This window comes from Eptatretus burgeri, chromosome 5 (genome assembly GCF_056783735.1).
Source record: "Eptatretus burgeri isolate ZD-2024b chromosome 5, Ebu_testis_v1, whole genome shotgun sequence".
NCBI classification, from domain to species: Eukaryota; Metazoa; Chordata; class Myxini; order Myxiniformes; family Myxinidae; genus Eptatretus; species Eptatretus burgeri.
The window spans coordinates 39,987,874-40,002,497 of record NC_140965.1 but is presented as its reverse complement, the minus strand read 5'-3'; the positions used below and the strand labels follow the sequence as shown (position 1 = coordinate 40,002,497).

At 45.5% G+C, this 14,624-nt stretch overlaps 1 long non-coding RNA gene across 1 annotated transcript in view; it reads right to left on the bottom strand.

Annotated features, from left to right (window-relative positions):
• Positions 1-13,153: 13,153 nt before the first annotated feature.
• LOC147026287 (uncharacterized) overlaps positions 13,154-14,624 on the bottom strand; it is a 105,909-nt gene continuing 104,438 nt past the window's right edge. The window contains exon 3 of the long non-coding RNA XR_015058274.1: positions 13,154-13,209. This is a non-coding gene — a long non-coding RNA (uncharacterized LOC147026287). The remainder of the gene's footprint in view (positions 13,210-14,624) is intronic.

The following is a 14,624-nucleotide window of genomic DNA, read 5'->3' as shown; positions in this document are numbered from 1 at the left end:
ACACCCAATTTTCACTTGTGCACTTCCTTGGAGTTTTCTTGGCATACGTTTTGTAGTTTTGGAGTTATGGACATACACACTCTTATTAACACAGATATCTATCCATCCATTGGGCCCATCCTCTATGGAAATCATTGGTGCTGCCTAAACAGTCTCCTTGGCTATTGGGCACAATCCTGGACAGGTCACCACTCCGACACAGGATAACAGCAAACTGGTACTCATTTTGCCGACCTCGGATGGAGGACAGGCTGAGTCAACCCCACCTGGTATTCATTCAACAGCTGAGCGGGATCTGAACTCAGGATCCTAGGATCCCAAGCCCACCGCCCCTAACCATTAAGCCAACACCAGGCATAATGAAAGGAGTGGTATTATATTATTACCACATGTGCATCGCTTAAAACGTGGTAAAATAATTCATTCTGTTTGCCCAGTCTGTTTCTCTGATTGAAGGACCACTAAATTTAAATTGGATTTAAAAAATATTTTTAACACTGTAGAACACGCAGCAGAACATGAAAATCAGAACATGAACCTGCAGTTCAGCAGTACTTTGGTGCTCAATTTGACAAATTGAAGTCTCGTCCCAAGTGCGCATTCGCTTCAGTCTGTCAGTCAGTCAAACAAAATTGAAAATATTTCTAAACTGGAAACTTACTGTTTTTAAGGACATCATAAAGGACACAAATAACAGGCACAAATATCTAATTTAATGTTTTAAACAAGGTGGTGTAAAAGATCAGTGGTGGTAAACTTCCGATTCAATGTTTTTTGGGGGTTTTTTCTACAGCCTTGAAAACTTTTATTTTATTTCAATTGAATTATACATTTGAACATTGTTGAATACAAATCGCCTTGTTGGCACTTCCAAAAACCTTCAATTTAACAGTCCTTGGAATTGTTTTTTTTACATGGTTTTTTACATTTGTCGTGCGTTCTGACGACGGAGATACATTGAAATTCAGACAAAAATGGCGCCTAGTGATGCAACAACAGAGCTAACTTTGTCCAAAATATCTGTTTACAGCATGTTTTTCTCAAAGATCATTCCAAAATCGTCAGGTTATCCAAGAAGAGTTGGCAGAAAGTTCAGCTCTGGACTGTTCCGTTTGACCCTTTAGCATCGTATGCTTGCCATCACACCTGTTATTCAAAGTTGAAGAACAAAGCTAATGTAGATTGTGCTTGGAAATTCAAAGCAAGAGTTGAAAGGACTCTTCCAATGTCCTTTTTCTCAAGACTACAAGACTACATGTAAGGTGTTCGATGAATTCGGTAGTTCACTTTACCTTGTAAATGGTGCACCAATCTCTCTCTAAAGTTTACATTTAAGACCTTTATTTTTGTTTTTGTTTTGTTTCATCATCACACCAAAACAACATCTTGTTTGCTAATTTTAAAACTTCTTTCGTTAAGAAATCTATTTATTGTGCAAGAAAAATGAAACTTGAAAGACCTTCATGGTTTATAGACAACCTTTTGGCCATATTTTAAATCCTGCTTATCTCTTTGCTGATGATTCAACCCTCTGCCAAATCATTTCTCTTCATTCAGACGGGCAGGGAACAGCCCCTTCACTCTCTGGAGACCTTGATACAGGGTACAGCTTGCATTAATTCTATTTTACAAAATCAAGGACCTAGTAATGGCAAAAAACAATTGCAAAAATTGTTTCTCCAAGGCAAAAAAACAACAATTGAAATAATAATCAATTGATTATTATTTCATATGCAGCCTGTAGCTGCTGGTGGCATCATTGCTATGATGCAGCCGCCGAAGTAGTTTTCCCCATTTCCAAGAAGCTGGTAGTCATTTTGCCGCCCTCAGAAGGATGACAGGCTGAGTCAACCCACATGGTGTTGTTTAACAGCACGACAAGGGCTTGAACTCAAGACCCTAAGATCTTAAACCAACCACCTTCATCATTAATCCAACACCAAGCTTATTATATTCAATGATCTGGTGAATCTTTTGACACACTCTCCACTGAAAAAACCCCAAAACGTGATTGTTGTTGTTGAGGTGAGTTATTTGTGACATCATGACTGGGAGTCAAATTAACAACCAGTCACAACATAATGGCCAGTTTTCTCTGTGGCAACAGTCCTCGTGAAATTGGTCCATTTCCCCACCTTTGTAAACATGCTTATAAACAGACATGCAACAATGATAGTTTTTCTTCCGTCCCTCAAAAAACCAGTTTGACACTACAAATTTCAATCTCAAACGTCCACCTTTTAAACGACAAATTCCGGTCAAAACACATTGCTTTCAGAATGCATATTTTCCTGTTTCCCCCAAACTACCCCCACTTCCTTTCCTGGACTTCAATACTTTCTCAACAACAACAAAAAAAAAAACAATCAAACCACCGACCTACCAAACTGAGTCAGCACGGACACTAACCACAATACCACTGCCTCTAGTCATTTTGATAGAGGCCACTTCCCATCGATAATAAAGTCAAAGGTGGCAAATGCTACTTCTGATTTCCTCAAATACAAATGGATCAGCCTGCTTCAAATCATGCAGCACAACAGTTTAGCTCCCAACTTTGGGCTATGACTCTTGAATACAACCTTGCATTCTTGAATGAAGTTGACCTCAATCTCTAGTCATTATTGGCAAGATACAGGATTCGATGCCACTGCAGGTACATTGATGGCAACTTGATCTTCCACTTACTCCAAAGAGAGAAGGTATAAAAAGTGAACAATGTGGATAACACCAAAAGCAAGCCAAAGGTGAATGCACTTCGAGTTAAAGCCATTCCATCAATTTCTCTGCCTCACCACAGTGGAATGCAACTATTCCACTCCTGGGAAGCCCCTTGCAATGCATCCTTACAGAAACCTTAAGAGCTCACACAGAATAGGATTAAGACAACATCCAAACTAAGAAAACTCGATTAACTATGTGTGTAATGGTTAGAGCGTCCGCTATGAGTCAGTTGGTTCGAACCCTGGCCGAGTCATACCGGAGACTTTAAAAATGGGACGTGCCACTTCCTTGCTTGACGTTCAGCATTTAAAAGGCGAGAGCATGGACAAACAACACTGGGAAAGCAATGGCAAACCACCCAGTATAATCCTTGCCAATAAACAGTTTTGATGGCATCAATGTTCTGTAAAGGGTATGGCCCTTTTTTCTAAGCACTCGTATGTCATTATCGGCACACCAGTTAGTTTTTCATTTCAAAAAAGAGTTATAATCAAGCAGGAGCTGATGCTCCCAAATGAGTCAGTAAGGCTGTGCCGTATCATGTATGCCAGCAACATTGAAAGAATACCAAGAACTGATACCACTTAGAAAATTATTATTTTCTAAACATGTGGTGGAGTCTGCGGGCCTATGGGGAAGGGCATGGTGATGTTGCATGGTGGGCGTGATGATGGGAGGTGGCCGTGGGGGTCGGCAAGGGATATGAGGTGTGCGCGCCACCTGAGGCGTCGTAGTAATGCTGGAGTCAGCCGGCTCGTGAGTGTACCGAGTACGGAATAAAGGGGAGCCGCGGGCACAGTACGCCCGCGCTCGCACTCGTGCAACACAGCCCGGCTCGACTGTTCCTCCGCTTCGTGTCTGCCTGCTAAGCATCTCCCATTTCAGTACAGTACAGTTGGCAAACGAGGATCTGCGGATCGGCGTGTGTAAGGGCGGTTCCAAGCTACGGAGCCAAGGGTCTCACGGAGCATGGCGGAAGGTCGCGGCACGGCACACGGACGTGTACCCGTGTTCGGGGGAGATGAGTTCGAGTTGTTTTCTGAACAGTTAGGTTGCTACTTTCGGGCGAATGATGTAGAGGATGAAGAGAAACGCAAGGCGATCTTGCTCGCCTCGCTATCAACGGAGCACTACCGCCTGCTGAGTGATTTGGTGGCTCCAAATAGACCCAGTGATGATGTGCTATCCTTTCAGGACATCGTGGTGAAAATGAAGACCCACTTGGCGCCGGAGAAGTCGTTACATCTCGCGCAGTTCCAGTTCGATCATCTCGCTAAGGGTGGCGAGGAGCGCGTGGCGGACTTCGTGGCACGAGTGAAGCATTCGGCTGTGCCTTGCAAATTCACGGCAGAGGAGCGTCCGACAAGGCTCAGAGATCGTTTTATTTCTGGTCTGCGAGACGCGAAGATGGTAGCGGCTATCCTGCGATTAACCGACATCACATTCGACTCGGCGGTCGTGACTGCTTCGTCTGTCGAGCAGACGCTCACGGATGTCCGTGCCATTGCTGGCCAGGACGCAATGAGTAGCTCCAGCTGGAGTATGGCGGCTAATCCCGAAGTCCACGCGGTAACCGCACAAGTGCCACGAGTCACGCAGCCCGGAGTCCGAGCGGTGGCTCAAGTGCCGCAGGTCGCACGCGCGCCTGGCGGTGCGGGACGAGGGGCACCGCAGCACGGTCGCACCGGGAGCGAAGGGGCACCGCAGCACAGTCGCACCGGGAGCGAGGGGGCACCGCAGCACGGTCGCGCCTGGAGCGAGGGGGCACCGCAGCACGGTCGCACCTGGAGCGAAGGGACTTTCCGCGGCTGCTGGGGGTGTGGGGGTCCGCACCTGCGACAAATGTGCCCGTATAAGAACACCGTGTGTTTGCATTGTCACAAGGTGGGACATTTGAAGCGTGTGTGTCGGATGGCGGGGGCCTCCGTTGGGGTCTTGGATGACGAGGTGCGAGAGGACCCCAGTGACCTGGAGATCGGCCTGCAACCGGGGCCTGACAATGCCGGCGAGCCAGAGCGGGAGATGCAACCACGGTTGAGTCTGTTTTCCGTTGGTTCGGAGATGACGACGCCTTTCACGGTTGAGGTCGAAGTGAATGGCCAACCGACTGTGTTTTGCGTGGATACCGGGGCAGCAGTGTCGGTCATGGATGAGCGGGCGGCTCGTGGTCTTCGCGGTATTCGCCTGGTCAAGACGGCCTTGTCGTTATACACGTACACCGGTGAGGCGATTGCACCGCTTGCGAGGGCCGACGTCTCAGTGCGCTACCGAGATCGACGCGCCCAGCCCTCGGTGTTCGTTGTACGAGGGGAGGGGCCCCCCCTGTTGGGTCGAGACTGGCTGGCGCACCTCGGACTGGGTCTCCGGTTCGTACCTCCAGATGTGCCAGTACTCTCTTCGAGGCCTTCGTCGAGTACCGAGGGCGAGGCTCTGGCGGGCGGCGAGAGCCGTATCAGCTCTCGCGATGAGTTCCCGCGCTTCGCTCGCGATGAGTTCCCGCGCTGTGGCAGGGTTCGTGAGGCAATGCGCGTCGGTGTGGTGCAGGCAGCTTCGACAGGTGACGGTGGGCCCGTGGCGTTGGAGGGAGTCGCGAGTCACAACATCGAGTCGACAACCAAGAAGCGGACTCGTGATGCGGGTTGTGGGTTGTTGTTCATGGCATATGTGCTTTTCCTTGCTCTAGTGATGCAGTTTAATGTTGTTGAAATAAATGCCAGCAGTTCTCGTGTAAAAGTGGATGTGGCGGAGATCAGTCAATGGGAGTTGGATTATGATCAATGTGATGTAGGGGCTTCAGGGGCGGTGGTGGCGAATAAAAAGGTTGAGTTGGCCGTCCACTGTCCCGGGCCGCAGGTAATTGCTTTGTCATGTGCTGGGATTTTATCAAAAAAGCGCGCTGTACGGAAAAATGAATTTGCGATGCTTCGAATATTATTCGTAATGATTTATAACGAGCCTATGATTGCGGTGTGGTTTAAGTGGAGTTGCTCCCGTCTAGCGGCCGTGTGGGTCTCGGAGATCGACTCGGAACCAAGACTGGTGCCCTGGTCGGCGTTACCCCCACCTCTGATTGCGAGCGCAACTCGCTGTGTTCGCTCAAGGCCGTTGGGACGGACGTTGGCGTCTCAACTGATTGTGGTGCGTGAGTTGTTTTGGCGCATTAAATGCATGCAGCCAGCGGCGCTGTTCAGTGCCCCCGGCCAAGGTCTAAGGCTGGCGCCACGACTTCCAGATAGCGGGCTGCCGGCCTCGGGATGTTTATCTACGTCGAGTCTGCCTGGGGGGAGTGGGCCGGAGGCGTTTGATGGGGCCGGAGGAGGTTGGCTCGAGAGGTCGTTACGACCTTGGCCAGGGTCATGTCAGCATGGGCCGCCTGGGGGCGTTTTTGCTGCATAATGCTGCTGTGCTTCTCATTTTGCTGCTTCATATCGGTAACGCGGTCAGACCTGACCTTTGCTGCTCCACTCGCTCGCATCGACACATTATATGATGTGGTGTTCTATTATACTTTGCTATTTTCATTTTATTTCCATGATTATTATACGAAGTCCTTCGTGTTCTGCATGCTTCTTATAATGGTAATCAGTTAATAATCATAGTTTTAGGGGGGAGGAGTGTGGTGGAGTCTGCGGGCCTATGGGGAAGGGCATGGTGATGTTGCATGGTGGGCGTGATGATGGGAGGTGGCCGTGGGGGTCGGCAAGGGATATGAGGTGTGCGCGCCGCCTGAGGCGTCGTAGTAATGCTGGAGTCGGCCGGCTCGTGAGTGTGCCGAATACGGAATAAAGGGGAGCCGCGGGCACAGTACGCCCGCGCTCGCACTCGTGCAACACAGCCCGGCTCGACTGTTCCTCCGCTTCGTGTCTGCCTGCTAAGCATCTCCCATTTCAGTACAGTACAAAACATATAAATATAGACAAATATATCAATAGATATTAAACACATGATATCACACAGAACATGATGCAAAAATGTTCAGTTATTGAGTGACTCGTGAGACGTCTTATCTTTTAACTTTGTGACATTCAAATAGCTTCAAAAGGGTGCTGTCAGTTTTGGTGATAGTGGTATTATTGGTAAAAAACAAAAAAAATTGGTTTGGGTTATTGGTTGTTTTTCTTTGGAAATAGTTGTAATTATTGAAGTAAAAAAAATGTAGTTTGCAATCACTCATTTTGTAGCTTTAAAACAGTTTAAATTGAGCTACCTAAGTTATTTGTTGGATTTTTTGAAATGACTCATGAGAAATGTTGAGTAATTACCTCCATCACCAAAGGTGGATGGAGGTTTCTGTTGTCACTCCTATCTGTCTGTTTGTTTGTCTGTGAGCAGGATATCTCAAAAAGTTATGGACTGATTTGGATGAAACTTGGTGAACAGTTTGGGTGTGTGAGCAGGATTAATTGATTAGATTTTGGTGAAGATCTGGATTCGGATGTGTGAGAAGGACGAATTGATTAGATTTTGGTGAAGATCTGGATTCGGATCCTATAATTACTTCTGCCACCAAAAGTGGGCAGAGGTTATGTTTTCACCCCTATCTGTCTGTTTCTTTATCTGTGTACAGGATATCTCAAAACGTTGTGGACGAATTCATACGAAACTTGGTGGACAGGTTGGATGTGTGACAAGGACAAATTGATTCTATTTTGGTGAAGATTCGGATGCCGATACGATAATTTTTAAGTGCTTCTTCACCATGGAGAGATCGGATCAAAAATGATAGATAGCATGATATTTTAAACTCGAAGGGCACTCGGAAGAGCACATACTGTACCTCCGCCACACAATGCCTGATCCATGAGAACATTAATCTGGCCCAACACATTTTTGAAATATCGTGCTATGTATCGTTTTGTTCCTATCTCTCAATGGTGAAGAATCACTTTTAAAATTAAACAATTCTCGTATCCAGATTCGGATTCAGATCTTCACCAAAATCGAACCATCCGTCCTTCACACACGCACACACACACACACACACCATGTCCACTAATTTTCGTCCGAAGCTGTTCACAACTTTATGAGATATCGTGCTATATATCGTTTTTGGCCCGATCTCTCAATGGTGATGAATTACTTAAAAAATTCGAGTAGTCAGGTCCGGATGCGGATCTTCACCAAAATGTAATCAGTTTGTCCTTGTCACACACCCAACCTGTCCACAAAACTTCGTCTGAATCCATCAACAACTTTTTGAGATATCCTGCACACAGACAAACAGACAAATAAATCAATGTCACCCTCAGGGTGACCCGTATCTTGCCAAAAGGTGACCACGTGTGACTTCTTTAAGGTCACACTGAGGTGAACAGAGCTGCTATCCACCAGGAGCGACTCCTTGAGGAATATCTGCCTACGAGAGATTCCGATGAGAATCGTTCTACAGAGTAACCATGAAAAATATGTTTGCCTCATAACGTCACCAAATGATGTCATAATGTCTCAAGCTTGACATATCTAGAAAGCACTCATCAAGGTGTTCAATTTGAGGTACTACACGATATGGTTCCTAAAACTTGAAAATTTGACCTTGGGGTCAAATATGTTTGACCTAAGGCGCTAACCATGAAGGTCAAGGCCAATCGCCAGCAAAAATTAATCAGCTGAGCGCCAGACCATGAACTATATTCCCATGAAGTTTGAAGACGATCCGATCAAAATTACTCAAAGAATAAGGGTTTCGTCGACTCCCCTGATTTGTGACAAAGTGACCTTAACCTTTGACCTTGACCTTCAAAATTTTGTGCGCTGAAAGGGACCTCTATAGGCCTCTGATATGTGAAGTTACAAAAATTTCCAATGATAACTGTGCTCTGCAGAATTTTTTATACGTGTTTACAGACAAACAAACAAACAAACAAAAAAAAAAACATACAAGCTGACTAACATATTTTGCAAAAACTTCGTTTTGGCAAGATAACAAAATTTTCATGAAAAATCCGTTTTTTCGTCATGAAGTCATCAAATGACGTCATAGCGTCAAACTTTTGACAGATCTGGAAAGCACTTATCAAGCGCTTTCATGTGAGGTATTACTCGATATGGCATCTAAGATTTCAAAATTTAACCTTGGGGTCAAATATGTTTGACCTCAGGCACTAACCATGAAGGTCAAGGCCAATCGCCACCAAAAATTAATCAGCTGAGCGCCAGACCATGAACTATATTCCCATGAAGTTTGAAGACGATCCGATCAAAATTACTCAAAAAATAAGGGTTTCGTTGACTCCCCTGATTTGGGCCAAAGTGACCATGACCTTTGACCTTGACCTTCAAAATTTTGTGCGCTGAAAGGGACCTCTCTAGGCCTCTGATATGCGAAGTTACAATAATTTCCAATGATAACTGTGCTCTGCAGAATTTTTTATACGTGATTACAGACAAACAAACAAACAAATAACAATGTCACCCACAGCGTGACCCGTATCTTGCCAAAAGATGACCACGTGTGTGCAGAATTTTTTATACGTGTTTACAGACAAACAAACAAACAAACAAAAAAAAAACATACAAGCTGACTAACATATCTTGCAAAAACTTCGTTTTGGCAAGATAACAAAATTTTCATGAAAAATCCGTTTTTTCGTCATGAAGTCATCAAATGACGTCATAGCGTCAAACTTTTGACAGATCTGGAAAGCACTTATCAAGCGCTTTCATGTGAGGTATTACTCGATATGGCATCTAAGATTTCAAAATTTAACCTTGGGGTCAAATATGTTTGATCTCAGGCACTAACCATGAAGGTCAAGGCCAATCGCCACCAAAAATTAATCAGCTGAGCGCCAGACCATGAACTATATTCCCATGAAGTTTGAAGACGATCCGATCAAAATTACTCAAAAAATAAGGGTTTCGTTGACTCCCCTGATTTGGGCCAAAGTGACCATGACCTTTGACCTTGACCTTCAAAATTTTGTGCGCTGAAAGGGACCTCTCTAGGCCTCTGATATGCGAAGTTACAATAATTTCCAATGATAACTGTGCTCTGCAGAATTTTTTATACGTGATTACAGACAAACAAACAAACAAATAACAATGTCACCCACAGCGTGACCCGTATCTTGCCAAAAGATGACCACGTGTGTGCAGAATTTTTTAGACGTGATTACAGACAAACAAACAAACAAACAAAAAAAAAACATACAAGCTGACTAACATATCTTGCAAAAAATTCGTTTTGGCAAGATAACAAAAAAAAAAAAAAACATACAAGCTGACTAACATATCTTGCAAAAACTTCATTTTGGCAAGATAACAAACAGACAGAAAGGGGTGAAACATAACCTCCTTCACCTTCGGTGGCAGAGGTAAAAAGTTGTGGATGAGTTTCGACAAAGCTTGGTGAATGAGTTAAGTGCCAAGAATAAACAGATTCAATTTTGGTCCGGATCCAGATCCAGCCTCTCAGTGGGATACAAAACATAAACTGTTCAGCCTGGCGGAGGTATGCGCTCTACTGAGTGCCGTGCTAGTTTTTTTTTTTTTAAGTGATTCTTCACCATTGAGAAATCGGGCCAAAAACTATATTACAGCACGATATCTCAAAGAGTTATGGATGGACTCGGAGAAAACTTGGTGGATGATTTGAGTCGGTGTCAGTTAAAAGCTAGATGTTGTGGTATTTGTGAATAAGCATGAGTAAATGCCGATAAATGAATGAGTGAAATTGACGGTTATATGTTATAAGTTTCGTGGAGCACACATCGGTATATTGTAATATAAACTACTTGATGTAATGAGCTAATTTTGACTGTATATGGCAGTATAGTACTGTAAATTGCCTGGTGAGATTCGTGAAGATGCTGGAGCGTTCTCAGATGAAACTTCCAGTACAGACGAGAATCACTTTTGCTGAAAGGCACAAGATCGTTCTGTGATACTGTATAAACCCACGAGAACTCTGATGAGTGAACGAGGTGTTAATGCCCAGAGCAGTTGTTAATGTGTTGAGCCGATTATAATCAGGTTGATTAAAATTCATTAAAATTGTGTATCAGGAAAGAATTGCTTTGAGCTCTTCAATCATCCTGGACGGGCCAGCCTGCGAGAGCGAACAATGCGACAGAACTCAATTGCTCAACAGCCCTCGTGGACGAGGTGAACATGCGTGAGTTGAGCCGGCAGGACAGAGTCACTGGGCAGAAGCAACTCAATGTGGGAATCGTTGTTGGACATAGCAAGGTGAACTTCCTCATTTGACTTTGTATCTGTTTATTTGAAATACAAGTTTAAAAAACATTACGCTGTTGATGTGATCACTGCAACGTCACTCAGAAGTCACAGACCACAACTGATAAAGATCCATTTGATTGGTAGCCGACTGGTACGATCGTTCAGACTTGTGAAGTACAAACCTTGGATTACAGTCATTAGAGGATGGGCTAGGTTCGGCACCACAAATAACATACATACATGAAAGGGAAGGAAACCCCGATGTGCGTGTGCCCCCTGACATTTTGGCGACTGTGACAGGATTTGTCAGTGGTAAAAGACTTTACGGTGGTACACAAACAGTAGACAAGGAAGACTACACGTAAGCGATGGTACTGTGGTTGTGATCCGAGTGCAAATAGATCACTCATCCATCTGCCATGGAGTTTGACAAATGGATTGAGCAAGGCAAGCAGCTTGGACTGAAGGGAGAGACACTAATGGCATTTGTTAAAGAACAGCAAGCAGCTGCAAAAGAAGAGAAGGCTCAGGAACGTTAGGAAAGACAAAAGGAGCGTGAGGAACGTTCACGCAAAGAGGAGGCGGAGCGTGAGGAACGTTCATGCAAAGAGGAACGTTCATCCAGAGAGGAGGCGGAGCATGAGGAGTGTGCATGCAGAAAGGAGGCGGAGCGTGAGGAACGTTCACGCAAAGAGGAGGCGGAGCGTGAGGAACGTTCACGCAAAGAGGAGGCGGAGCGTGAGGAACGTTCATCCAGAGAGGAGGCGGAGCATGAGGAATGTGCATGCAGAGAGGAGGCGGAGCGTGAGGAATGTGCATGCAGAGAGGAGGCGGAGCGTGATGAATGTGCATGCAGAGAGGAGGCGGAGCGTGAGGAATGTACATGCAGAGAGGAGGCGGAGCGTGAGGAATGTGCATGCAGAGAGGAGGCGTAGTGTGAGGAATATGCATGCAGAGAGGAGGCGGAGTGTGAGGAATGTGTATGCAGAGAGGAGGCGGAGCGTGAGGAATGTACATGCAGAGAGGAGGCGGAGCGTGAGGAATGTGCATGCAGAGAGGAGGCGGAGCGTGAGGAATGTGCATGCAGAGAGGAGGCAGAGCGTGAGGAATGTGCATGCAGAGAGGAGGCGGAGTGTGAGGAATGTGCATGCAGAGAGGAGGCGGAGCGTGAGGAACGTTCATCCAGAGAGGAGGGGGAGCATGAGGAATATGCATGCAGAGAGGAGGCGGAGCGTGAGGAATGTACATGCAGAGAGGAGGCGGCGCGTGAGGAATGTGCATGCAGAGAGGAGGCGGAGCGTGAGGAATGTGCATGCAGAGAGGAGGCGGAGCGTGAGGAGAGTGCATGCAGAGAGGAGGCGGAGCGTGAGGAATGTGCATGCAGAGAGGAGGCGGAGCGTGAGGAGAGTGCATGCAGAGAGGAGGCGGAGCATGAGTAATGTGCATGCAGAGAGGAGGCGGAGCGTGAGGAGTGTGCATGCAGAGAGGAGGCGGAGCGTGAGGAATGTGCATGCAGAGAGGAGGGGGAGCGTGAGGAACGTGCATGCAGAGAGGAGGCGGAGAGTGCGGAATGTGCATGCAGAGAGGAGGGGGGGCGTGAGGAATGTGCATGCAGAGAGGAGGCAGAGCGTGAGGAATGTGCGTGCAGAGAGGAGGCGGAGCGTGAGGAATGTGTGTGCAGAGAGGAGGCGAGCTCCTCACATTTCATGAGAAACATGATGTGCTGAATGTGTATCTTGAGAGGTGACAATTACAAGTCAATTAGATTTTGGTTAAGGTCCTGATGCGGCCTATCAATGGGATACAAAACGGAAACTGTTCAGCCTGGTGGAGGGCATGCGCTCTGAGTGATGTTCCATTTCACAGGGTGAAAAGTAAGACTTCTTTTTCAAGTATTCAGAGGAGTATTTTATCTTGTTCGGCCAAATAAAAAAAGATATCAGTTAATCGTCTGGATTTTTTTTTTTTTAAGGAAGGAGGAGGCCCTCTTTATTTGCTGTTTTTTGGGGGGTTTTCCTTGTCAAAACTGCTGCCGGCTTTATATTCAAGATGGCCACCAAATTTTAGTTCAAAATGGCCACTGACATTTTCATTCAAGAACTCTTCATGTTTGATGAACAAAAACACTTTAAAATAGATAAATTAAAATAATCACACATCATACACATATCGCTATGCCATCTTTCTGCAGAGATCGACAGTGAACATTGATTTAAATACACAGATTTATACAGGTGGGATGTGGACTCACCGGTGCTGTTTGGCCTTGCTTCTGTATGACCTCTCCCTGGTCCAACTCCTCACAAGCTAAATCAGAGAAAACATCACACAGTGAGCGTCACCCATCAAGAATTGTTCGAGCCTACCATGCCTTCAAAACTTTAATAGCTCCCATCCAAATTTTCAAGCGCATGAAAACTATCTTCACAAATGTAAAGTGTCACGGAAGTTGGAAACGACACGGCAATGGAAAGCGCAGTGAGCGGAAGGTGGCAGCACAGCACTTCGCGCTGTGGCTCGGTTATAAAAATAACTTATCCATTCAGAGAATGATGCAAGTTGTACATGAAGATACGGATTTTTTTTGGGGGGGGGGGGTGTTTTACAAAATAAGAAACACCAAAAAAAAAAAAGAGAGCTGTTTCAAAAAAGGAAGTGGGTGGGGACGATCAGCTGGTGTTTTTTTTATTTCAGCCTTATGTGGCACTTATATTAGTGGGAGTTTGCAACCATGGCAGCCCCATATCCAATACAGTCCATAACTAGGTTATTTCGGCTCATTTACACCATATCTTCAATGCCACCTGGGACTGGCAGGGCCTCGTGAAGTTTTCTTCATTGCCAATCCCATTCGTCATCAGTGGGTCACAGTGGAGCGGTGAGCATCACCTGCTTGAATATCCAGGCTGATGTGAGCCAATTCACGCTGTGCAAGTGGATATTCAACGTCGTCACGGCGACGTCATCACACTACTTGACTCAGCGAAGATTGAGATAAAATGGCGGCCAATCCTGAGTCCGTGCAGGCAAAGAAATCGTCTCAGTGCTGGCAAACCATGCAAGTGAAAATTGATCTCCCACCTTTACTATGAAATCATGCATAATGTACCAGACCTGTATATCTCTATGAAAACGGTGTTTTTCATCCAAAGCTACCATTGTAATATCCATGAAAAATCTACCCTGAAAAAAATAAAATAAAATAAAGGTTTCATGTTTATTCTTACTTTCCTTCAGGTCCTAAGTTCCAATAGTTACACGAGGCCAACTCTCATGCACAGCACCATATGCTCACATATTTTTAGTTTAGCAATACAGTTTTTTTAATGTGCACCGTATCTTTAAAATGGACCACAACATGTATATTGTCACATCCTCATGTTGTTAAGGATCTGATGAGGAAGAATTGCAAGCTGTGACTGCAGTGGAGATGAAAATGTTGTGTAGCAGTCCCTCATCCTCGAGAATGGATAGAGTTTTTGCTCTCACGGAGCATGGGTTAGCCTCCGGGAGAGGGTAAATGAAGTGAGAGCGCCGCAAAATGTAGTTGTACAGTTTGGTATTATTCAATAAAAAGGCAAGTTGTGTTTTAAACTTGCCTCGGAATCAAGTTATTACAAATGAATGCAATGGCCACCATTTGTGGTTTAGATTGACGAGCAGAGTGAAATTTTGTGAACTTAAAAAGGCGATTTGTGATGAGGAATACCTACTTTAGAACT